Here is a 25,694-nt window from a genome sequence, read left to right as displayed (position 1 = left end):
ATAGCTTCAGCTTAAGATGAATTATGAAGGCCGGAACAATGAATTTCTTCCATTCGATGCGGATGACAGTTGGCTTCCATGGGGCTTGCAGAAGTTTAGTAATTGACCGAGGAACAAAGCGTGTCTTGCGGGATCCCACAGCAGGCCAAATGATGATGCAGACTGTCCCAATGGCGATGCTGAAAAATACAGTATAGAGCGCATTACTACCATTAGTTCAGAAAAGCTGAGACCAACCATTAAAATTATGGTATACGTATTTCTTGATGTACACTTGCTCATGCAATAGTAGCTTCAGCATTCCACTAAATACTAAAGTGCTGCATTACAAATTGTGGGCAGTAAAAAAGATCGTCTCAACCGTAACACATTATGGGCAGCTGATTACTTCGCACATCATAATCATGACTATTCTCTTTAAAACAATAATATATGACTGTTGAAGAGGAATGAGATATGAGTTTGATTTCATTATGGCATTGCTGTTTCATGTTTGCGGTTCTAAACAACACGGCCTGCATTTCACCATTTTGTCAATGTGGCCAGACACATATATATAACATGAATATTATTAAAGATAAGCATGAAAATTAAGCACAGATTAATTACCGGGCAGATCAGCCAAGTACCTCCGCAGCACCTAGGCTTTTTCAGGGAAGCGAGATGTTGCAATTACAACAGTTGGGAACCGTATCTATCGATGTTTTCACGTCAATTACATGCCTTACCGTGCAACACAGACGTTGATTTTTCGCCATCAGCTGGTCTTTCCATGGCCAACCATCCTGCAGCAGAATGCCAAAAATGATATGTACATAGGGCGTTCGCACGCTAAGTTCAGTGCACCTAAGCAACTGAAATGTAAAGACATAGCACAACTTAAAAAAAAATGTGGCCGTTGCGTGAACTTGAAAGCACAGTTTACGGAACGTGCAGGAGATGCTACGGCGTAGAACATTGAAAAGGGTAAGGCGAAAAAAAAACACTAATGCTGGTAATAAACTACTGACAAGTGAATTTTCGTAAGAAAGAAAGATTGCGTAGCGTATATGTGAAATGAAGCAGCACTGGAAATGCAGGCACCAGTGCTGGTTCATTGACGATTTGTGCTACTATTTTAACAAGCAGACTAACCAACGCGGCTTCTGGAACAAAGAACAGGACTCAAAAACCTTTGTTTCCTTATAACTGCTGGAGCTACGCACTGAAAAATATGCATTCTGCCACATGTACACTACAACTGCTTCTTCTCTACTGAAATATTTCTTAAGCTATACTGGAATGATCATCGGACACAGACGTGGAGCGGTACCTTGTGCATTTATGTTTAAACAGGTGAACCAGTAACAGATTGTTGCGCCGAATCTCCCACAAGCTCCAATTCATAAAAAAAAAAAACGTCTCGCGCAATCTTTTGCTGCCTCCAATAATATGCCTCGGTGCTAATGCCCGCAGCATGAGCAACTGGAGCCAGTCATGCTTGGAGACATCGGACACGCTTTATGATCCGCGGTGGCAACTACACGAAAACCGCAATAGCGTAATGTGTTTCCATGCATAAACTGCTCACTCACCCTCATTTTCTGTCCTGTTGTTGTTTTCAGAAAGCTTTCAGCAGCACTCGATCTTGAAGTTAAAAAAAGCGGCCCATCGGCCGTTCCATGCGTTGCCTCCTTCGAAGTCATTCCGGCTCGGTCACAATACACACACGGACAATATCACCCATAATAACCACGTTTAACAACTGCAACGTGAACCACAAATTAAGCACAAGGAAACAATGAGCGGCACACAAATGCGGGCGCAAATTTTCTTGTTTCTCAGCCATGCGCCATGCTCAGCTGCTGGGGTGCGATCGTTGCCAGACTTCAAACACACCTCCCGCTTGAGCTATTGGTCGAACGCTCACAGTAGAAGCGCCGGCGAGCTAAAATTGTGCAGTGCGCAATGGTGTCGTTTGATAACGAAGCTAAATTAACGAAAACACATATGTGTCTTAAATAATTCGGCTTTTGCGAGGTACATTTAAGAATAGCCTCGATATCAGACGCTTTTCTCGGTCGGTGCACTTTACTCGAGTGAAGGGCGCATTTTCAAGGCGTTCCTTGGCGGAGGAAACATGAAGTAGTGTTCATGAAACGCAACGGCGCCTTGAGTGAAGGAACGCTCCTCGCCTTGACTTGGGTGAGTTGAGGAGAAGCGTTCAGTGAAGGCGTGTTTAAGAATACGGGGGTTAGGTTATCCATGCAGGGCGTTATTCCCGGCTTTGGTATCAGCGTAATCTCCGCATGCTTGAATTCCGGGGGTAAGGCCCTCCTTGGAGTATTTGGCCACGGATTCCTGCAGTTCTCTAACCCAGCCCTCCAGATCGCTTGTCACTTGGACTTCTTGCGTTTTATTGCGATAGCAATTATATGGACACTCAAAAGCAGATTTCTGCCGTCGGCGTCGCCGTCGCCGTCGCCGTGAGGTTCCGTATGACGTCATTTGGAGAAGAAATCGTCGCCGCGCGCCGAACGCTGTATGTGCGAGTGAAAGGGCGCGAGGGGCGCGTCTTTCACGGGAAGTGAGCGCACGGCGGAGAACAAACGCGCGTTCTGCGCCGTGCTCGCTTAAGGGCTGCCGAAGTAGGCGTCTCTTTTCTCCTTTACAATCACCATCTATGTAGAGCAAACGTGCCTTCTTACGACGCGCGAGAGGCCGTGGGGGAGGGGGGGAGGGGGAGGGAAGGGAGGCGACGTTTAGCTGCGGCACCAAGTGCCTATTTATATCAGAGGCTCCGGCAACAGTCACCAACGCCGCACGTATTTTGAGCGAACGCGGGCAAAACGCCGATGGCGTCGACAACAATTCTCTGTGTTGCCGATGCTGCTGCATGTCCAAGTTTATACGGCTGATAAAGCTAATATCATTACTCCGTATAGCTCTCTACAAGTTTGCTATCGCAATTGATGCTTCGCCTTTCAGGTGAAACTGCGACAACTTTCTCTTTCGCTGCGGAACATTGCCCAGTCCTTGATTTTGGTGGAGCGTATCTTTCTTCTTAGGAAATTTTCCACGTGTACGGCAATGTCGAGCATGAAGTGGTCACTTTCTAATGTCTCGTTAGTGGTTTCTCAGAAGTGCGCGCCCTAGATGCGGAAACACATCGATGGCTTCGATATAAAGAATCCGCGCTCCGCGAACGAGAAGCTCTGGAACGGCGTCAACGTAGAAAAGCAGCCATCCTGAACGGTGGAGCCACTGCTCGCTTCAAACGAGAATCTCTCGATCGAGACTTTGGTCACAGTTGCAAGGTCCTCGACAAGCTCTGGTTCGAGCACAGCATTATGTAACTCAAGGCTATTGAAGTTTGGCTCGCATGGTGTAACACTCGGTATAACTAACAGAGCTTTGATGTTCGACCATTTTCACGGAGTGGGAGGGGCGGTGATATTTTTTTCTCACTTTGAATCATAGCTGTCTTCTCACTTCTGAATACCTGATCCTCCAGCAGCTAAGGGAAATATTGTGTGAGACAAGCAACCGTCGTTATACCCAAGGAGGATACATAGAATCTGCTGGAGTGGAGGGGGCGCTCTTCGAGTGAAGCCGGCCATCGCCATCTTGCCATTGGCAAAAGCACGCGCCAACTAGCTACACGCGCCGTCGCACGCTGCTGCATTCGCGCGTTGTTACTTCACTGTGTGGGCGTGTAAACACCTATGGTTTGACAAATGGTTGCCTCTTGCGTCGCTTACGGATGTGCCAACAGGCCGAAGGTTGTGGCCTCACATTCTACCTGTAAGTACACGAAAACGTCTTCGACTGAGCCATTCCGCGCGCGCTACTGAGAGTTGCTAACTGACGCGATGTGAACGTGCAAAAATATACTATCCCCAATTTTTTTACAGGTTTCCTAAAGATCCCGAAGTGCGGAGTCTGGGGGAGTGGGCCGTTGGCCGTGAAAAGAGGAATGCGAAAGATGGAGATCGCCTATGCTCCGTGCACTTCGCGCTAGAGTGCTTTGACCGCACCGGGCAAACGACCAGATTGCGGGCGGCAAGTGTGCCTTCCGTGTTTCCCCCGTTTCCACAGCATCTACAGAAGCCCGTGAGTACTAATACAAAGTATAACACCATGATACGCACGCTTATCTTTCTCGCGCGAGATTTGTTATGCTGCAGCGAGCTGCAGAAGCTGAAAATAGACAAATTCACTTGTCGGACATTTGAAAGGAAATGTCGTTGTTGTCTTCAGTGTTTTATATCTTTCTCGCGTGTGCTCGTGAACGTGGACAGCGAGTGCCGTTTTTCTGCATCGTAAACTGTTGAATGGAAGTTATCGCGATTGCGTAACAGTCGAGTGAAAGTTAAGACGCAGTTGATGCTCTGCCTGCCAGTAGATAGGAAATATATGTGTCCTGTCCCCACTGCTCACGTGCGACAGCTCTGAGCCTGTAATTTGCTTCGTAAAGCAAGAACTTTAGGTATTCAGAAGTGCCAGCGCTAAGTTTGTCTTAGCAAATCATGGACATTTGGTTAATTACGTCTTTCTCTTCTAACTTGAAACTCAACAAAAAAAATTAACTCAATAAAAATATATAAAGCATGAAGACATGACATCCTATAATTGTGCACCCTTCCGCGAAGTGCCTGAGGTTGAAGAACCACCTGCGTCTTCGCCAACCAAACAGTGGTACAAGGACAAAGTCACTGCCACTGAAGAAGAGATAACACACTTGAAGAAAATCAAGACTCTGCAGCAAACGAAGCGAAGGCTTTCGAAGAGAAACGAGACTGCACAAGAAATCATCAAAGAAGTCAGGGAACGAAAACTCCTCTCAGAAGAAGGCTCGATTGTGTTTACATCTGCGTTTTCAAGTGACATTCAGCAGCTTCTCTGCAGGGCTAGCAACGAACAGAAAGGAAAGTACCCACCAGAACTGCGTGCGTTCGCATTGACATTACATTTTTATTCTCTAGCCGCTTATGAGTATGTTCGGTCTAAATTCAATAGTGCCCTTCCGTCACAGCGCACACTTCGGGATTGGTATCGATCAATCGACGGAGCTCCTGCCTTCACGGCTGAAGCATTTTCTGTCCTCAAACAGTTTGCACAATCACGGAGTGAACCACTCTACTGCTCTTTGGTCGTGGATGACATGGCCATAAGAAAACACGTAGAACATTTTTGGCGAGAAAGTAATCGGTTATGTTGACATTGGGACGGGGCTAGATGATGACAGCCTCCCGGAAGCCAAAAATGCGTGTGTGTTCACGGTTGTTGGTGTAAACATCATACTCAAAATGCCAGTTGCATACTTCTTAACTGACTCACCCACTGGCGCAGAGAGGGCAGAGCTGACCAAACAATGTATTGAGAAACTTGCGTCAGTGCGAGTTGAAGTTGTCTCTCTTACGTTTGATGGTGCCTCGTCAAACTTTACAATGGCTAGATGTTTAGGTGCTCAGCTTCAACCGAACTCTCATTTTATTACAAGCTTTGCCAGCCCAGCTGATAACGCTAAACATGTTCACATTATTTTAGATGCCTGCCATATGATTAAGCTTATGCGCAATTTGTTGGCAACAGTGAGCCATCTCGGTGACATTGAAGGAAAGCATGTCAAATGGGCTTACGTAGTGGCATTGGAGGCACTTCAACGTGAAGAAGGGTTGCGGCTTGGCAACAAGCTAGCGAAGGTCTACGTTCAGTGGGAAAAGTAAAAAATGAAGGTGCGATATGCTGTACAAGCACTAAGTGCCTCAGTTTCTGATGCTTTGTACTTCTGCGAACAAGAGCTCAAGCTGCCACACTTCAAGGGTGCCAGCGTAACATCAAAGTTCATTAGAACTTTCGAGCGCTTGTTTGACATCCTAAACTCCAGGAACCCGCTGGCAAGGTCCTACAAAGCGCCCCTTCGGAAGCAGAACAAAGCATGCTGGAAGCCGTTTTTTTCTGAGACTGTAGCGTACATAAACAGGCTGAGAGATCCAGTACACTCTAAAAAAAAAAAAGGAGTGACCCTTGCTCCTTTAAAGGAGGAACGGCTATGTCCCCTATGTTCGTCTTTAAATGGAGGAACTTTCCTCCCTCATGGCTGGGAGCAACTGTTACTCCCTTTCCAAAACCAACATGGCCGACTCCAGGCAAATGAAGCCAGCAACACGACTATAGGCTGCTAGGGGCGCCAATACAAGGCTTCGAGATTCGCACGCACTGAGCAATGGTCTCGGAGGCTACATGCAATAAAAGATAAAAAAAAATTGTATGTACAAAAAGATTTTTCCCACGCGCGAAACCTGTGTGAACGTATTATTATAATATTATGACACACATTTCTAATATAACACTCTATTAAATCTCAGACATTATAATATACACTTAATTAATAACACCTAATTAATAGAGCTTACACTGGTCATTCACCTAGAGCAGTATTCAAATGTACACATACGCATTCAATTCATAGAGCACTTGACAATCAACAACACACGCACATAGTCACACTGTCCGCTTTATATAATAGACATGGTTACATTAACAAGCATACATCGACATTTTACACACACGTAATCAAACAGATTCATTGACACAACAATTCATAGAGCACTGACAGAATCAACTCGCACACATTCGCATATAACGACACGGTTCACCTTTCTTTTTTTTTACATGCTTTGTGTACCTGCGTACGATCTTATATAGTCACGAAATGCGACCCCCCAATTGTGCCGGAATGCAAATCAGTTTTCTGCCAAGTTAAACAATTGCTGGTAAGACAAAGCTAAACGTATTAGGTGGTATTACAGGTGCACGCAATGCACACAGACCTTTTAATATAAAGATGCAGAATTTTGAACGGTTTAATTACAGGGTTTTAACGTAGTCCCGCGGCTACGGCGTTGCGACGCTAGCCACCCTACCGCTGGGCTCGAGGACGTGACCGCCGCTTTTAGGCAGAAAGTAAAAACGCTCGTACAGTGCATTGAATGCACGTTTAAAGACCTCGAAAATGCATTACAGAATTAACCGTTTTGTCTCGCAACATAGTTGGGCGCAACACGGCTAGTTAATCATGTATCACGGAGGCCACCACAGCCTCACTAGTGTGCAGGTGGCGCCGTTGTCATCCCTCCGTCTACAACGTGCTTGTTGGATGTGCGAGCGTTTGATCGTGTGTTTTTGTGTTTGCGGTAATGAAATGTGACGTAGTTAGCTTCAATAATAGTGCGAGAAGATAGCTTGTGTCTTGCTGCAAACTCGCCTTATGCGTGGCGCGCCAGGCAAATGTGGACCAACGATTTTCGTGCCGGGTAGTGCGTTGCCTTTGTGTCATGGTTGCGGAAAGTTGGGTGCATGGCGCAAAGAAAACATGCGAATTATTAGCGTGCCTGAGCTCGTCCACTACGCAGCGGCATGTATGCTGCGACAGCGTCTCCTTTATTTTTAGAAAAATAGAGGAGGCGCTGGCTGGGACTAACATCGTCGATGCAGCACCGGCAACTTGGAGAGCGCTTTTAGACCGCGTCGTACCGTTTGAAAGGTAAGTAATCGTGCTTGCTAACTACACGCGTATTGTGCGTGCTCCCCATGTGTGCACAGAATGCTTGAACGTAGGAAATGGTACTCCCACGACAACAGTAATACCTGTGCTGATGCTTGCTGAGCGCCGGTTGGCAGAATTCAGTTATGCGAGTTTATTGCCTCAATGCGAAATTGAAAATCTTGATAAGCGTCTTCTTCCGATGAGAAATATTACGTTCGGAAATAATCATGATCATCATGTGCACCTGTGCTTTTCTGCTGAAGTTGCATAATAGCGACCCATGTGTTTCACCGATTCTTACTGCAATCCCGTTTCCTCGCTTATAAATGCTTCGACGTCGTAAATAATCTGCTTATGAGGTTTTCGGTTTACGAGCAGCTTATGAGAAAAAAATCACAGCTTGCTACTAGTACAGCTTACTTTTTAAGACAAGGTTTGTTGACATAACTTATACGCAACTAAACATGACAGGAAAGTTGCTTATGAAAGAAAAAAGAAATGAATTGTTGTGTAAAGAAACATTTGTTTGTAATGTGCTGCTCCTGCGTGTGTTGAAAATTTTACTGGGATGAAGGGGCCCTATTATCATGTGCACTGTTGCCACCCTGCACTAGTGCAAACATTGTTTTCATGACTATTTTTAGGTGCTCCTCGCATGTGTTCACCATGTGACAGCTTTAATGGGCTACTGCTATAAGTTAACACAACTTATTTTATAGTGGTGAGGCTGTGACCACATAACGGAGGGGACTCCTTGGCTATGGCTGCCGTGGTGCAACGTGTAATCTGGATGGTCGAGTCAGGTATGTATGAAGTGTACGTGTTCCAAATAGGATCTCGGTATCATTCGTCGATAAGTTAGTCGACATATTACTCAACTCAGCTTACTAAATTGACTAAATATTTATGCAACTAGCTGCTTATTTGTGTTCATAGCTGTTTTGCGCACATTATCATGTTCTATAAGAAAACTAGACCCAACATGTTGTGATGAGTATTTTTTCTTTCAACAATCACTTGGCTGCGATTAACATTACATTTTTGCTAAGTACACGGTGTGTTCATTACTTTTTATTTTGGTTTCATTGTTCTGAAACTGTTTTTCATGCTGTAGCTTTTATTTCCGATTTTCATCTGTTTAGCTACACGCTCGTGCAGTATCTGCGTATGTAAGAATTCAAAGTGTAGTGGGCCAAATTTGTCACAGGTCTAAGCACACGGCGTGCTTAGCATTGTTTAACATTTACAATTATTTGTCTTGTTCCCAGAATAAATGCCACTGGCAAATGTACATTCGACGAGCTTGGAACTTCTTGAAATGATACATGAAGGCCAGTATTCACTGTGCGTAGCTACTACACCAGTGAGGTGTTTTCTAGTAAGCTTGCTATTTTATTTTATATTCATGGCAAGCTATTCCGATGCATGCAAGTAGGCATTGTAGCAGTTGCGAGTCTGTCCAGTTACATTGTTTTTCACTTTACGTCAATACAGCATAGACCGCAGAGTTAGCTGGTAAATAGTTCAGTGTATTGATACTGTCTCATTAAAGAAACACACTACTTCGCACATAGTGCTTAAATGTCTGCTTGCTCTTATGGCATTTGCTGGTTATTGCAGTGTTGCTCATCAAATGCATTTGATTTCAACATGACCACACAGAACATTCTGATTGACACTAGTGTAATTTTAATAGTGATAATCAACCAGCCAAGGCTTAATTCTACAGCTCTCAAGAATTATTTCTAATACTTTGGGTTCCTTTCCATGTGTTCTGTTTCATCCTGTGTTTCATCAGCACAGTGGGCAGTCCTTTAAAATTATTCATTCTACTTGGCGCTGTTCAGGTAGAAAATGTTAACCAGCAAGTCCAAATTATAATGCTATCGGTAAGACTTCTATTACTGGGTGGATGAATACAAAGTGCTATATGTAATTGTAAAAGTATTTTTGACAAAAATACCGGTGTCTAGAACAAGCACCATATGCACTGCAACTCTTATAGTGTTAAGTTGGGTAGGCAAGTATCTATGCCAAGTATACTTGCACATATACTTTCTACATATTAGCTAGTATTTTAGCTACATGAAAGAGCGTATGTTGTGACTGCTGAAGTCAAATTTATGATTGATGTGCCTGCCTGTTTTTGTTGTGCACTTACTGCTGTGGTGTCTTAGCATTGTAGCCATGTGACAACTGAAGTATTGCAACAATGTGTAAGCTAGCTTGCACCTACTATTGCTACAGTATTCCAACAGATACCTATCACCATATTTGTGCATTTTCTGAGAACCAGCTGTGTTGGCTATGTGCAATTTGTAGTATCCTTATGAGATTGCCGGTCAGTTCACGTAACTTTTGATGACATAATTTACAGAGAGGGAAGGGAAACAGTACAACATGAATGCTGTTAAAAAGGGACTTTTTATTTTGATGGAAGGATTCAAAATAACAATAAAACTGGATGTGTGCTTATATCTTGCGCAAGTCCTATCAGAGGGAAGGCGGAAGTTGTAATACAAAGGCATAAAATCACGATAAACAGTATTTGCATTAAAAAAGGTGGATAAGCACAGACTAATTTCGTTCCCTTGTCATCAAGAAAGGGTGCTTTTTCATGCATTGATAACGGGGCTGGCTCACATGTCTCGTTTGTGTGGTATGCCTCACTGATTTCTCTTGGCACTCTTTCCCCGTTTGTGAAAACCGATGAACAATCTTAATCCGACCTCAAGCCCTATCATGACAATGCACGGCCATGTCGAGCGAGCATACTGGCCTTTCGAGTGAAATGTGATGATTAACGTGTTCTCCTGGATGCATGTTGAGGCACCAGCCGGCCAGTCTGCCCCATGTACATTCGACCAAATATACAGATGATCAAAGGAATAGACCACACTAGCACTGACGGACACAAGACAAATTTGGTGGTATCTCTAACTAAGCAAGCCTCGCTTGCCTGGGTGCCTTTCTCACTTCACCTGTGGGCTGCTATGCACAACAGTCCACAAGTGAATTGAGAAAGGGGAGCAGGCAAGCGAGGTTTGCTTGGTTAAGGATACCACCAAATTTGTCTAGTGTGCGTGGCAGTGTGCTGTATTCCTTTCACAGGTGGTCAAATGTATACAGGACAGACTGGCTGTTATCTAAATACGTGCCAAATAAATCATCACATTTCACTCGAAAGGCCAGTATGCTCGCTCAACATGGCCGTGCATTGTCATGATAGGGCTTCAGGTCGGATTAAGATTGTTCATCTGTTTTCACAAACGGGGAAAGAGTGCCAAGAGAAATCAGTGAGCCATGCCACATAAATGATACGTGTAAGCCAGCCCCGTTATCAATGCATGAAAAAGCAACCTTTCTTGATGACAAGCGAACAAAATTAGTCTGTGCTTATCCACCTTTTTTAATGCAAATACTGTTTATCGTGATTTTATGCCTTTGTATTACAACTTCTGCCTTGCCTCTGATAGGACTTGCGCAAGATATAAGCACACATCCAGTTTTATTGTTATTTTGAATCCTTCCATCAAAATAAAAAGTCCCTTTTTAACAGCATTCATGTTGTACTGTTTCCCTTCCCTCTCTGTAAATTATGTCATCAAAAGTTACGTGAACTGACCGGCAATCTCATAAGGATACTACAAATTGCACATAGCCAACACAGCTGGTTCTCAGAAAATGCACAAATATGGTGATAGGTATCTGTTGGCATACTGTAGCAATAGTAGGTGCAAGCTAGCTTACACATTGTTGCAATACTTCAGTTGTCACATGGCTACAATGCTTAAGACACCACAGCAGTAAGTGCACAACAAAAACAGGCAGGCACATCAATCATAAATTTGACTTCAGCAGTCACAACATACGCTCTTTCATGTAGCTAAAATACTAGCTAATATGTAGAAAGTATATGTGCAAGTATACTTAGCATAGATACTTGCCTACCCAACTTAACACTATAAGAGTTGCAGTGCATATGGTGCTTGTTCTAGACACCGGTATTTTTGTCAAAAATACTTTTACAATTACATATAGCACTTTGTAATCATCCACCCAGTAATAGAAGTCTTACCGATAGCATTATAATTTGGACTTGCTGGTTAACATTTTCTACCTGAACAGCGCCAAGTAGAATGAATAATTTTAAAGGACTGCCCACTGTGCTGATGAAACACAGGATGAAACAGAACACATGGAAAGGAACCCAAAGTATTAGAAATAATTCTTGAGAGCTGTAGAATTAAGCCTTGGCTGGTTGATTATCACTATTAAAATTACACTAGTGTCAATCAGAATGTTCTGTGTGGTCATGTTGAAATCAAATGCATTTGATGAGCAACACTGCAATAACCAGCAAATGCCATAAGAGCAAGCAGACATTTAAGCACTATGTGCGAAGTAGTGTGTTTCTTTAATGAGACAGTATCAATACACTGAACTATTTACCAGCTAACTCTGCGGTCTATGCTGTATTGACGTAAAGTGAAAAACAATGTAACTGGACAGACTCGCAACTGCTACAATGCCTACTTGCATGCATCGGAATAGCTTGCCATGAATATAAAATAAAATAGCAAGCTTACTAGAAAACACCTCACTGGTGTAGTAGCTACGCACAGTGAATACTGGCCTTCATGTATCATTTCAAGAAGTTCCAAGCTCGTCGAATGTACATTTGCCAGTGGCATTTATTCTGGGAACAAGACAAATAATTGTAAATGTTAAACAATGCTAAGCACGCCGTGTGCTTAGACCTGTGACAAATTTGGCCCACTACACTTTGAATTCTTACATACGCAGATACTGCACGAGCGTGTAGCATAAACAGATGAAAATCGGAAATAAAAGCTACAGCATGAAAAACAGTTTCAGAACAATGAAACCAAAATAAAAAGTAATGAACACACTGTGTACTTAGCAAAAATGAAATGTTAATAGCAGCCAAGCGATTGTTGAAAAAAAAATACTCATCACAACATGTTGGGTCTAGTTTTCTTATAGAACGTGATAATGTGTGCAAAACAGCTATGAACACAAATAAGCAGCAAGTTGCATAAATATTTAGTCAATTTAGTAAGCTGTGTTGAGTAATACGTCGACTAACTTATCAACGAATGATACTGAGATCCTACTATTTGGAACACATACACTTCATATATACCTGACTCGACCATCCAGATTACACGTTGCACCATGGCGGCCATAGCCAAGGAGTCCCCTCTGTTATGTGTTGACTTATAGCAGTAGCCCATTAAAGCTGTCACATGGTGAATACATGCGAGGAGCACCTAAAAATAGTCACGAAAACAATGTTTGCGCTAGTGCAGGGTGGCAACAGTGCACATGATAATAGGGCCCCTTCATCTCAGTAAAATTTTCAACACACGCAGGAGCAGCACATCACAAACAAATGTTTCTTTACATAACAATTCATTTCTTTTTTCTTTCATAAGCAACTTTCCCGTCATGTTTACTTGCGTATAAGTTATGTCAATACGCCTTGTCTTAAAAAGTAAGCTGTACTAGTAGCAAGCTGTGATTTTTTTCTCATAAACTGCTCGTAAACCGAAAACCTCATAAGCAGAGATTATTTACGACGTCGAAGCATTTATAAGCGAGGAAACGGGATTGCAGTAAGAATCGGTGAAAGAGCACATGGGTCGCTATTATGCAACTTCAGCAGAAAAGGGGGAGCTCACGCACAGGCGCACATGATCACGATTATTTCCGAACGTAATATTTCTCATCGGAAGAAGACGCTTATCAAGATTTTCAATGTTGCATTGAGGCAACAAACTTGCATAACTAAATTCTGCCAACCGGCACTCAGCAAGCATCAGCACAGGTATTACTGTTGTCGTGGGAGTACCATTTCCTACGCTCACGCACTCTGTGCACACACGAGGAGCACGCACAATGCGAGTGTAGTTAGCAAGCACGATTACTTACCTTTCGAATGGTACGACCCAGTTGAAAAGCGCTCTCCTAGTTGCCGGTGCTGCGTCGACGATGTCACTCCCAGCCAGCGCCTCCTCTATTTTTCTAAAAATAAAGGAGGCACTGTCCCAGCATACATGCGTATAGATGTTGAGACAATAAGAACCATTGAACAATCTATATCGTACATTATAGTTTAGCATAGAAAGAAATTCTATAATGTATTTTCGAGGTTCTTAAACGTGCATCCAATGCACTATACAAGCGTTTTTACTTTCCGCTTAAATGCGGCCGTCACGTCCTCAGTGCCTGAAGGCGAGAAGCGAAATATCACTGAAGTGGAACGTTTCAGAAGACGTCCTCAGTTGTTAGCCGTATTTCTGCGTATTATGTGGAATAGAGAATTGCGCGGCATCATTTCGCCGTTACTTCGCCTACAAGAAGCACGTGTATCGCTTTCACACAAAGGCCGCTGGCATTAGCGCCGATGAGCATACACCTGACTTTGGCTGTGGTGAAGCAACTGGAGAAAATGCATCGTTACTGATGCCTCAACTTCATCAGATACAAACAGTGATGACACTGCTTCGAACTTTGACTTCATTGCGACAATCAGGGAAGCAGATAGCTATGTTCTACATCAGAATCATGGAAAAGTTGCAGCTACCGTTGAGTACCACAGATGAAATTTTCACCCTTGTGAAAGCCCTCATTCATGATGTCATAGAAGGGATGTTCAAAAAAACTGCAAAGCTCCTAGAGGAAAAAATGTGGCACCGTGCACAATAGAAAACCTGGCACGCCAACTGAATGCTGCGGATATTGTTGTCAATATATTTTCCGACTTGACAAGTACTCACATGAGAAAAAAAATACATTTCGGAGCACTTTATTTACACTGAAGCTACTCAGATGCCATTGCAGACTGGCAGTTACAAAGACTTTACATGTTATATTTCTATCTCTAAACTGTTAACAAATTTCCTGAAATGCGAGGACTTGCTAGAATGCATTTCACAGTCCGTGTCAAAATCGCAAGATGTGCTCTATGACTTTGCTGATGGCAATGCATTCAGTCAGTACCGTCAGCTTGCACAGGATGCCAGTCATGGCACTATATTTCTGCTTTTGTACACTGATGAGCTGGAGCTTGTAAACCCTCTTGGTGGTGCTGCTGGACGGCACAAAATTTTACCAGTTAACTTTTCTATTTTGAATCTGCATCCTCGGCATCGGTCAAAACTCAGTGCCATTCACTTGCTTCTAGTTGTGGAGTACCGTGTCATGCTACGACATGGCCTGGCCTAAGTGCTACTGCACTCGTGCAGGACCTAAATTTAATATAAAAGAATGGGGGGGGGGCACTGGCAGTCTGCACTTTAATGTTGTGACTGTGGCATTCTCGGGAGATAACCTCTCAATGCACCTCTTGGCAGGTCTCCAGTGATGCTTTAGCAGCGGCACAGTCTGCCATTACTGCTTAGCTCAGCACAGACAATTGCGGATGCTGCATAATTTGGATGACTGTATTGAGAGGACAAGTGCAGCACACAAGAGCCACCTTAAAGCATTCACACTTGACCCAGCTATAAATGGGCCCTTGTACGGCATTACAAATGTATCGCCATTGCAAGGCCTTGAAGAGTTTGATGTCACTGAACAATTACCTCCTGATGCCATGCATGACATACTTGAAGGGGGTATTGACTGTGTTCTTCCCCACGTTTTGGAAGGTTTAGTTGCTGACGGAGTGATCCGCAAGCAGGACCTTGGAAAAACATTGTCCTTCAAGTATGGCTTTCATGACAAAAAGGCCATACCTCCTGCCATTAGGGACGCATTTCGTAGTGGCAAAGCCAGCCTTAGGGGATCAGCAAGCCAAAAATGGTGCCTCTTTCGGCTGCTTCCCCAAATATATGCAGAGTACATTCCTGAAGGCAACCCTCATTGCATGGTGTACTTGGCATTCAGGCATCCCAAAGCCACTGAGAAACCAGCACTCTTCAAAGTTCACTTTCATGTAGGCACAAAAAGGCACTTAAAAGCGGATCCTAACGGCATATACTTCTGTTGGCATTTATATGTCACAGGCACCTTCCCTTCAGGATGCTCAATGGCTGGCTTTCGCATCGTTTCTGCACATTGAAAAAATGGCTATTTCGCCCCTGTTTTGCTTATTTGTCAAGATATAACTTCTGAACAATGCTTTGATGCACACATGCCGAAACCCATCTTTTCTTATGGCTGCTGGTGACATTGAACCCGGGTTGATGAGGTGGAACGCATAGAAATGCATGTGGTGCGCTGTTGAAGGCTGTGGTTTGTCATGGCCCCTTTAGGTGCCGCATGCTTTCTATTTATGTGCCATATTGCCTGCATCTTCGAGTGTTACAGATGGATAATAGTCGCCACGGTCGATTTTATTTGTAAGGCAAGTTACAATAAAGAATTGCTATGTATTGATTTGCAGACATCAACTGTGCCACTGTATGTATTACTAGTTGGCTTTGCATACAATGTTGTAGAAGTGTACTTTTTTGTTTTTTTGCTTCTGGAAGAACCATAATGTATTTGATCAGACTATTGTGATGCCTTATTGAAACTGTGGCAGACACCTGCTTATTTCTTCCACAGAGCCTTAAAACAGTTTCTTGCTCAGGTAGTGTGCTTTTGTTCATCATAGTATATTTGTTTTTACTTTTGTTATATGTTAATTACATTACTTTCGTTTTTAATCATTGTAGTGCGATTCTTTAAAAATCATTGGATGGCAGTACTTTTGAATTGTGCAGATTTATTATGTTATTAGCTAGTAAAAGGTGACAGACTCTTAAATGGCAATTTGGGCTTGTTGATAATTTATTACAAGCAGTAGATGTATAACACAACTATGTATAGGCTTTTAAGGACTGGCACGGCAAAGTAAGGCTGATAATTATGTGGACTAGTGGGAAAGGGGGATTTCATGAAGGAGTAGCTAAAAACTAATTCAGGACAACAACGATTTGAAAGCATTTTTGATGCATAACACCTAATGCTCGTGATATCTGAACATGCAACATCTCGCTTGTAAAGCTTGCCAGTTTGGCTGACAACACGTTAAGTTTGCTTTCGTTTGAAAGCAATTTTAAATTAAGATAGTGACGGAGGCAAGAGTAAATAAATGCACACTTTATTACAGCATGGCAAGATTGCTTTATTATCACACACCTTTGCCAGCAATTTCGGTAATTTTTAAGCAGTCAAGATTGGTGGCATTCAACAACATTGATGGAAATTCATGAAACAATTAATTATTGCAAGACATCACAACAAAGCAGCAAACACAACAAAATCGGCAATTGTGTCATTTATGGTTGGCTCTGGCGTCTGTATTTTTTTTTCAGAAGCCATGCAGGTTATAGAAGCAATTAAGTGGCGTCTTTTGATGTGCTGAACTTCCACTTCGATGATGTACATATGAAGGTCCAGTGCTTGTTCCAGTTAGCCATGTATTCTAAAAGGAATAAAAAATTGAATTGTGAAAATGTCATTCTCAAATGCAGTAACGCATGACACTGAAAAAAGTGGACAAAGTTTTTTTCAAACCGAATATGATGTAGCATGGTGCATGAAAAACAAATCAGATCACTTGGCCTTCTTTGTTTTGAACCACGTAAACAACATAGTTAAATAGCTGTAGAATAATATGTTACAATTTGCATAAAAACTTGACAAGAGACTACAGTTGCTTTCAAATTCCGCCCCCACCGCAATCTGCCACAGGAACCGGAGTCGAAGCCGCGACCATAAGGAAATAAAGCACCATAGCCACTGCGGCCATAAATTTCAGTGGCGATCGATTTCGGGATACTATCGGTCACTTTCTGCACCGCTTTCATTACACGTACGCGTTTCCACATATTTGTTTTTTGTTAACGCAACTTAATTGGCACTTTCGCACTAATAATAATCGCACCACAGCCGCATGTACCGCGAGAATAAAGAAAAGAAATATCCTTAAGCATTATCCCCTACATGAGCAAGAAGATCTAGATTACCAATACATTTTAAGGTCTTGCTTGCATCTCGGTGCAGTAAATACTGTCTAACAGGACTGCGTCTAAAATGTATAGCCTATTGCTGAGAGCAACTCGTATGCGCCTACCAATGATCGAGAATAAAATAACTTGCCTGTTTTCGATCAACCTTCCTCCACCGACGTTCATGATATCGCATGCGCATCGTTGCGCGATGAAGTATCCATGCAGCACATTGAAGGCACTCAAACACAGTCAGTGGGTGAAGTGATCGCATATGGTGCTCGTCGAGATGGAACCGATCGGTCGCAGCCGATGAAATCGCAATGCGCTACACGGGATCACGGCGCAACTCATTTTCAGGTCCCGGGGTGCTCGCGCTAAGGGAGGAAAGTTCGTCCATTTACGATTGCCGCAAGAGGGCACAGCGCGTGAACCTTGCTCGAAGGAGGAACTCGCTGGCCTGAAGGAGGAACAGAGCCCGTTGCTCCATTCTCACTCCCTTTTTTTTTAGAGTGTAGGACGTGCAGTGACAGAGGGACTGAAGAAAACTGGATTTGTGGGCGTTTTGATATGCATGGCAAGCACTGAAAGAATGTTCGACGAGCTTGTCGGCCAGGGTCAACTGAAGTACTTGTTGACACACAAATTCAGTTAAGATCATGCTGAAAACTTTTTTGGGTCAATACGTGGACGAGCCGGATATAACAACAATCCAACAGCTGCGCAGTTCATGGCTGCATACAAGCGTCTGTTGGTTCAGATGGAAGTTACGTCTTCCAGTTCTGGAAGCTGCTCCCAAGACATTGTCTCCGTATTGAATGCAACCACTACTGCAGCCATGGTAGATGCAAGAAGCACGCTCACTGACATGCGCAGGGCATCAGCTCTACAGCCCAACAACCACAACTACACATATCGTATTGACTGGCCCGAAAGCCTCTCTGCTTTTGTCGGTTCTGTGGTGCCATACATTGCAGGATTCATTGTTCGAAAAATTGGTGCAACCACTACCTGTGAACAGTGCTTCGCTGCCATGCACTCAGATGAGCTGGCACCTTTAGTTAAACGGAAGAACCGAGGTGGGCTTATTTCACCATCGCAGGACGTCATTGGCCTCTGTGAAGAAGTCGAAAAGGGACTGCGGCGGCTACAGGCTAAACGTGATATCATCTTAACGGTGAAATCAAGAGCAAAACAGCTTATCTTGGAAGTTCTGGAAGCTACCGCTGAGAAAAAGTGTTTCCATAAACTGTAGCAGCACCTCCTCGACTTTGATCCACTTGAAAATCACATCTACAATTTGTGCAAGTGAATTGCCGAAGAATATGTAAAACTTAGGATACACCACATGACGAAAGAACGAAACAGAGAACTGATCAAGAATAAGGTGAGACCACTTCTCTCAAGGGTGATCATCTTCCATCACCAGTAGGACAGTTGTCATTTTTTTTACCGTGCATCTGATTTAAGCGTCGCTACTTAATGCCTGTGCTGCTGAATTTACTTCTGTACATGTCACTTGGCTGCTTACAAGTCGCAATAAACATTTGTAACCACAACTACTTGTTTTCATTGCTTTATAAACGCGAGTAACTTCATGCGCAGCGCGAAGACGCATGAGTGCGGCAGCGCTCGGCTCCCTTTTTCCACTGGCAAGATGGCCGCCGCGCGCTCGACTCGGCTTCAGTCTCTCCCACAGGGGCGCATAGGCGGCTTCCACTCCAGCCAGTTTTATGTATCCTCCTTGGCTATAAGTCATTTGGTTGTACCTCATTTGGTTGTATTTGTTGCGTACAGCTGGCATTGGTATAGGTTTTGTTGATACACTAATTCGGTCGCGTCCCCTTGTTGAGTACATTGGTGGACGGCTGGCACCGCTGCCGAAAGCAGTCCAGTTATAAGGCTTAATCATTCCCCAAACACCCTTGATCGCCCTCTTCCAAAAAAAGCGCACCGATGACTCAGCTTTGTCACTAAGTCCAGTGAAATTTGCCCACGTTTTCCCAAGACCGTAAAAACATATCTTTTGTTGTTGCAAATCCTGACCCCGGATAAAAAGTCGAATCCTGGATAAAAAGTCGCAATAAATGGCCAGTGGTGAGATTCTCCTCGATATTTCAAGCTCCGCTTGAAAAATTCTCAAAACTTGTCTCGTTTTGGAAAACCAAAGTTTCTGGAAGTACTCATCCTTCTATGAATAGTACACAAGGGGTAGTTGCAGATCAGGGCTTGCTAGAATTTAGTGAGACTGAGCTCCTAGAGGGCTGTAAAGATCAACATGTCACGAAAGTGCAGCGAATTAAGATCCGAATAGATGACAAGGAAATTCTGACAAAACACTTCATACTCGCCTTTTGTAGAAGCACGCTCGCAGAACGCATCGACAGGCTACATTAAAATCAACGTCAGACCATACAGTCCAAGCCTATGACGCTGTTTTTAGTGCCAAAAATCTGTCACGCTCTCAGAGCTGCTGGGGCGGTGCCACCTGTCGAAAGTTCGCGTCACATGACCACCCTGGGGATAACTAGAACCACCCACCCCACTTTGCAAACTGTGACGGTGAACACCAGGCATATTCTCGCTCCTGTTCTTCATGGAAGAATGAAAAATAAATAATCGCGCTCAAAGTAAAGAAAAACGTTTTGTTTCGAAGAAGCACGCAAACGCCTCTCATTTGTGGGGCTTGCCCCTGCAACGCCCCTGCTGTGCCATTCTCCGAAATGGTATGTCAGGGGGCAGTGCCACAACGGTTCTCGCGACCACGCAAAGTGGACCGGTGATAGCGCCACTCGCCCCCACTGCGGGATCACCTACTGCTGTTCCGCCACCCAGCCAGAAGAGCCAGCAGTCCTCCGGACTTGCAGGTTTCAGCACATCTAGGGTCTCTGCTTGCACAGAAAAGCCCAAAACACCCGCAAACGTACACCGCCAGCGGGCATCCAGCGACTCGGCGAAGGCGATAGATACATCACCAAGTGTATCGGCGTCCCAGACACCGAAGGATCGGCGTAGCTTTTGGAAGCACACCAAAAACGACAAATCCCACATCATGGGGCCCAGAAAGGCCCCGGTGGGCCAACAAAGCTTTCCTCTCTTAAGCACACCTTCGCTATGGATACAGAAATATTTTATTGGAATGTCAGATGTCTTCTACGCAATGTCGATGACGTTAGAGAACTCCTGCACAAACATAATTCAAAGTTGCTGTGTATTCAAGAGACAAATCGAAAACACACACAAACTCTATTCGTCAATACACCATGTCCCGTAAAGACCGTCTCGGGGGTGACGCCTCGTGCGTCGGTGTACGAATCGTTGCAGACAAGTCTGCAGCTTGTCATCATGTAGCCTAGCAGACGCCATTGGGGCAGTGTCAGTTCGGGGAGTTCTTTTTAAGAAGTCGGTTACGGTTGGTTCCATATATTTATATATTGTTACGGCGCAACCAAGAGTGGCGCCAAAATCATAAGATGATTTCACGCGTCGAGATGCAATCGGTGTCGACAGCCATTTTGAATGCACATCTTTGCGTTTCTTGTAAATATCGGAAGTACAACTTCATATGTGACTTCGGCAACGTAACAATTTGGTGAGAGATGCATGGAAACCCACAAGAGACAATGGAGTACAGCGCGGCTGTGTAGCCGAAGCCGCTACAGTGTGATAACAACGGAGTTCCACAGTGGTCGTCACCTCAGACTGGACTCCCGTCTGCAGTCTTCGCCGCCAGCGGAACTTACACGAATCGCCCGTCAGGAAATCGGAGCAATTGCTCCTGCTCTCCCCAACAACGGCCACGGCGATTTTCACGCGCTGGCCATTTCCATGGTCCAGTCCAATGTGCGGGAGGAACTCTGCAACTTGGGTTTCGCCGTCTGTGCCATTGCTCAATCTCAGACTTTCGCCCTAGGTCGCCGCCTTGCCCGAGATCACCGCCCCAGGAACAACGGTTTTATCCGCGCATTCGTAATCCGGCTGAATGGCGGACGGCAGGTGATCGGCCAGTTTGCGTCCACTACCACCGTGTCGGTAAAGTGACGCGCCATTGCAACAACCGTTGTGTGTCGCCGTTAACCCGGGATAACACTGCTAGCCGCACCGACAGCTACCGCCGCTTTCAGCGCGCTCAATCATACCAGCCATACAGCAGTGATAGCTACTGCCGCTTCCAGCCTTTTGAGCCGTACAACCATGCCACACCTACACTGCACAGCCGTTACCCGTCGCCCCGAGGTCACCAGTCCCGTTCGCCGCCAGCGCGTCCGCCGTCGTCTCCTTCGCCTCCACGACGACGTCTGGCATCGCCGCTCAACCTTCGATAGGGAAACTAAGGGATGCAGCTCTTAGAGGTGACGCTGCATCTTTGACTTCCACCTCAAATCTAAGGAACACCGCTCCCTGTCTGTGTTCCTTACAAAATAACATCCAAATTGCGCTCGCGTCCTCGGCAGTGAGCGCCGAGGCAAAGGTGCAGACAAAAGAAAACTGCAGTTGCCGGGAAGCCTGACAAAGTGTCAGGAATATTTGAATGCTATCGAGTTCCGCAGTTAAAGGCAAAGCTTACGCGCCCTCCTTTTTTTTCTAAAGCAAAGCTTTCTATGTCTCAATGATTCGCCTGTGAGCGGCAAAAACGTACTGCAGGAAAGCCAACTTACACAATGGAACTATCTGAGCATCTGTGCACCCAGTAGAACAATAGCTGCGCATCTGGGCACACAATAGAACAACCTCGCACGCTATACGTATCGTAGAACACTATAGTTTACATTTGCAGTTGCACCGATAACAACAATGGGAATTGCAACGCCACGCTACCCAGATGAATTGTATATATCTACATTGCATTACACTGGTCACGCAATCAATTCGCTGTCGTAACCATGGGTAGGCCGCGGGTGCAGCGCATGGCAGAAGAGGCTGCCGTACGCGAACGTAAGCGCGAGCGCGATCGTGCCCAGTAAGGCTGATCCCGTGCATCGCACGGGAACAGCAGAGTCTCTGACCGTGCCATCGGCCATACCATGCTGAATACGCCGGTTCTCGTCTTATATCTCTCTCTGACCGTCTACCACAGCGATCGCAAGGCAATACTGTAAGTGCAGAGTCGTCCGTTAAAGCGTAAGTGTGTGCGTGTAATCAACGGCTACATAATCAAAAATAAAGAGTATGCGCAACTTAACGAAATGTGTCTTCATTCAACGTCAACGTTCAAATAACACAATCCTAAACAAGCAGTCAAATCACATATGCATCGCATCTGGTCGCTCAGCATTTCTTGTGTTCGGTGTGTGGTCGTTGGCTTTGGACTTTGATTTTGATTGAGTTTGCATGCGAGAAAGCTTCCCGTGCAACCATGTTTATTTAAGAAAGGGGCTGTGATTTTTTTTTATTGCGAGAGCAATTATACGGACACTCCAAAGCAGAATTCTGCCGTCGGCGTCGCCGTCGCCGTGAGGTTCCGTATGACGTCAATGTAGATGATCGTCGCCGCGCACCGAACGCTGTATGTGCGAGTGAAAGGGCGCGAGGGACGCGCGCTTTCACGGGGAGTGAACCCACGGCGGAGGACAAACGCGCGTTCTGCGCGTGCTCCCTTAAGGGCTGCAGAAGTAGGCGTCTCTTTTCTCCTTTACAATCACCATATATGTAGAGCAAACGCGCCTTCTTCCGACGCGCGAAAGGCCGTGGGGGGGTCGGGGTAGGGAAGGGAGGCGACGTTTAGTTGCGGCACCAAGTGCGTATTTATATAAAAACGTTGTGAGGCGAGAAGGTGGTAAAGACTTCCGACGCAGCTCGACGAGTGTCCCGTTCTGATGTCGTAAAACCTCCGAGCCGCCCCCAGAGGCTCCGGAGACAGTCACTAACGCCGCACGAGTTTTGTGCGAACGCGGGCAAAATGCCGACGGCGTCGACAACAGTTCTGCGTGTTGCCGCTGCTGCTGCATGTCCAAGTTTATACAGCTGATAAAGCTACTATCATTACTCCGTATAGCTCTCTACAAATTTGCTATCGCAATTGATGCATCGCCTTTCGGGTGAAACTGCGACAACTTTTTTTGCAACCACTCGAGTAGACGCCGCGTTTGTTTTTTTCAAGAGCATCGCGCAACGAGCCATTTAAGGCTTTCGCCTTAATAGGCCTTTGAACGAATACATAACAATACTATTTAATGATACTAAGATAGAGGAGGCAGAGGTAGAGAAATTGTTAGGAGCCTGGTTTCAGAAAGACCTGCGTTGGAATACACTTGTTTAAAAGTTACCTGAGTTAACTCAGTAAACTGAGTTACTGCCATTGTGGTTAAAAAAAGTATTATGCGCTATTTCATTCCAGATTATCATACTGCTGCTTAGTATGGAGTACCACTATCAACTAGAATTGGTCCAAAATACCTGTATGACAGACCCGCGGTGCTTGCTCAGTGGCTATGGTGTTGGGCTGGTGAGCACGAGGGCGCGGGATCGAATCCCGGTCATGGCGGCCGCATGGCGATGGGGGCGAAATGCCGAAAACAGCCGTGTACTTAGAATTAGGTGGACGTTAAAGAACGTCTAAATTATTCCGTCCAGGTGGTCCAAATTATTCCGGAGTCCCCCACTACGGCGTGCCTCATAATCAGATCGTGGTTTTGGCACGTAAAACCCCATAACTGCTTGACAGAAGCGGTTTCTGTGAAAATTGAAAACTATCATAGACGACCGCCGGGCTTACGTACTCATCAACTGTTTCTTAATCATGAAGTACTAAACGTAACCCAGCTAAATACTTATAAACTAGTATACCATGTACAAAATCAATTGTGTAGAATTGCGTCGATTAAACCTTCACCACACCATTGCCAAGGGAGAAACATGATACGGACACCGCAAATTAGAACTAACAATGCTAGACAGCATATAAACTACCAAGTTCTCGTGTTGGTAACTAGAATAGGGCAGAAAAAGAACTTTATTGAACGCCTCAATAAAAAGCATCTGAGAAGATTAGTGTTTGACTATGGTACTGTGCGCAATTGAGGGTTTCTTCCGTGTTTTCATAGACATGTTACTTCTATTCTTTCATTTGCGTTTTCAATACACTAAGTGTTCTTTTGTGTTGAGTTTCGTGGCGCATAGGCAACCAAGGCTATCATGCGCCAAACACAAGGTATAGTTTCTTTATGGGGTTGGGTCCCCATCCGCGAGTCTTTGTCAGGGGTAAGGGCACTGAGGATCCCAAGTTAGATTACGACATAAGCCTTCTTCTCAGACGTGAGAAAGTGGATGAGGTGTGCTACAATATGTAACGAAGCACATGGTCGGCATTTAGAGTTTTTCAATAACGCCGGCTTCCCATGCATGTGTGATATCAACAACTGCATTTTGATCTCAAATAAATGCTGGATGAAAAGAAATGTGTCCGTTGTAAAATAGCGTAAAATAATATTTCCTCGGTGTTTAAAGTTCTGTGCACGAGAATAATATGTGATTGACGGTCAGTTCATTACAGCATTTTTCACAACCACGCTGGTTTTCTTTTGCCGGAATGAAGGTGCATGGGGGATGGGGGGGGGGGGGGGGGGGGGGAGGTGTGTCCAATGCGCAAACGACATAATGTTACTTTAAAAAAAAAAAAAACGTTCTTGGTGCGTGCATGACATCCATTCCCCTACGATTGGTTTTATCATTTGTAGCTTGTTATTTAGTTGGTTACTCCGTGCAGATTGTCATTTGTCCCAGAGTTTACTGTGTACAAACTTCATAAATCTTTATGGTGCACGTTTATTGCTGCTACCTTATTGTTGCGAGCTTCTGCAGCGTATACGTCTGCTCTCCCATTGTCATCAATTCCTACGTGACTCAAAACCCAAGGGAGTTTTACGTTATGTCCTTGTGTTGTGATCCTCGTTATATTACGTTTTACTTCCCCAAGTAATGGCATGACTGCATTTCTGGAGTGTAGTGCTCTGATTACACTGAGGGAGTCAGTATATATAATGCTGTTCTCTGTGTTCTCGCGTATCAAATTCTTTACGGCTACCAACACAGCGAAGCACTCAGCACTTAGGCCCGTATTTACAAACGGAACTTACCCTTAAAGGGTCCCCGAAACGGTTTGGACAAATTTTGTAGACGCGTAGGATACAGCTACAGTAAAACATTCGCGTCACAAATAAATTGAAGCGTCTCATATTAAGAGAGCTACGGGATTACAA

At 44.6% G+C, this 25,694-nt stretch overlaps 1 protein-coding gene and 1 pseudogene across 8 annotated transcripts in view; both read left to right on the top strand.

The window, feature by feature from the left end:
• The window catches only part of LOC119444336 (venom metalloproteinase antarease-like TtrivMP_A), a 1,295,510-nt gene that overhangs the window by 453,046 nt on the left and 816,770 nt on the right, over window positions 1-25,694 (top strand). The window lies entirely within an intron of this gene.
• Window positions 18,018-19,220, top strand: LOC125943780 (uncharacterized; annotated as a pseudogene).

The sequence above is a fragment of the Dermacentor silvarum genome, chromosome 3 (genome assembly GCF_013339745.2).
Source record: "Dermacentor silvarum isolate Dsil-2018 chromosome 3, BIME_Dsil_1.4, whole genome shotgun sequence".
NCBI lineage: Eukaryota > Metazoa > Arthropoda > Arachnida > Ixodida > Ixodidae > Dermacentor > Dermacentor silvarum.
Note: the sequence above shows the minus strand (reverse complement) of the source record. Positions and strands in the feature narration are given on the sequence as shown.